Here is a 1,507-nt window from a genome sequence, read left to right as displayed (position 1 = left end):
CAAACCCTCCTCATTGCACCCCAAAACATTCCCAACACCTCAAACCTCCCAACTCCTTGACCTCCAAACCTTCACTGCACCCCAAACCTTCTCCATCACCCCCAAACTTCCCCTTCATCCTCAAACCTTCCCATCCCCTTTGAGCCCCCTTGTTCCCCAAATCCCCTCATCCCCACACTCCCCTGCACCCCCAAAACATCCCCATCACTCCTAAACCTCCCCACAGCCTCTGAGCTTCCCCACACCCCCTTGACCCCCCAAAATCCCTTACTCCTCCAAAACTCTGAATCTCCCAAACCCCCTGACCCCCAAAACACCCCCTTGTTCCCCACCCTCCCAGTTCCCCCTGCCCCCCCAAATCCCCCCAGCCCCTCTTTGCTCTCCCAGTCCCCTCCAGCCCCTCCAAAACCTCCTGACCCCTCAAACACTCCATCACTCCCAACCCTCCCCATCCTCCCTCACCCCAAATCTCCTCAACCCCCCTTACTCTCCCCAACCCCCAACTCCCCCAAAACCCCCCTGACCCCCCCCAAATGCCCTGAGCTCCCCAAAACCTCCCGACCCCTCAAACACTCCATCACCTCCAACCCTTCCCATGCTCCCAATTCCCCCTGTACCCCCAAATCTCCCCTGACCCCCCCTCACCCCTCAACACTCAACACAACCCACCCCCATTCCCCAAAAACCCCTCATCCCCAAACACCCCATCACCCCCAATCCTCCCACTTCCCCCTGCACCCCAAACCTCCCCAGCTCCCTTTGCTCCTCCCAACCCCCCCCAGCCTCTCCAATCCCCCCACTCCCCCTAAACCCTCCGAGCCCCCCAAAGCCCCCCCACTCACTTGATGAAGACCACACTGACCACCTGCTCCCCAGGCACCTTGTAATACTCCGACTCCAGCTGTTGGGGGCACAAAGGGGGGGGTCAGGGTGGTCCCTTGGGGACCACTCACCCCCATCCCCCCCCTCAGCCCCCCCCTGTCCTCACCGTGTCCACCACAGCCTCCGAAATCTCCCGGAATTCCTCGGAATCCGGGTCCTCCAGCCGGGAGCTGAAGTCGATGCTGCGGGTGAAGTTCACCAGTGCCCGGAAATAAACTGGGGGGGGGGGGGGGGGGGGAAAAATTTGGGGGGGGGTGTAAAAAAGGGGGGGGGGGGGGTCAAATATAGGGAGGTGGCACCTGCACCCCCAAAAAATGCCCCGCTGTGGCTCCCCCAAATTGTGACACCCCCCCTCCACTGTGATCCCCCACCCAGCTGTGACCCCCCCACCCAAATGTGCCCTCCCTCAAAAATTTGGGGTCCCACCCCCAGTGAAAGGCACAGGAAGAAGAAAGTGGGGGTGCAGCCAGAGGGGGGTCCCCAAGAAGTGTCACTTACTGATCGGGGGGTCGTCCTCGGGCTCGGCCACCACCATCCCCGCGGGCACGGGGCGGGGCCCGGGCACTGCCCCCGAGGAGGAGGAGGAGGAGGAGGAGGAGGAGGAAGAGGAGGATGAAGAGCAGAC

General features: G+C 62.0%; 1 long non-coding RNA gene across 1 annotated transcript; it reads right to left on the bottom strand.

The window, feature by feature from the left end:
* Nucleotides 1–821: 821 nt before the first annotated feature.
* LOC113942493 lies at nt 822–1,455 on the bottom strand. The gene is made up of 3 exons (XR_003525935.1): nt 1,381–1,455; nt 989–1,098; nt 822–901 (listed from the first exon to the last, which is right to left on the bottom strand). It is a non-coding gene; the product is annotated as an uncharacterized LOC113942493 (long non-coding RNA).
* Nucleotides 1,456–1,507: the final 52 nt, after the last annotated feature.

The sequence above is a fragment of the Corapipo altera genome, unplaced genomic scaffold, assembly GCF_003945725.1.
Source record: "Corapipo altera isolate COAL_440 unplaced genomic scaffold, ASM394572v1 54840, whole genome shotgun sequence".
NCBI classification, from domain to species: Eukaryota; Metazoa; Chordata; class Aves; order Passeriformes; family Pipridae; genus Corapipo; species Corapipo altera.
This window is presented reverse-complemented; position numbering and strand designations above follow the sequence as displayed.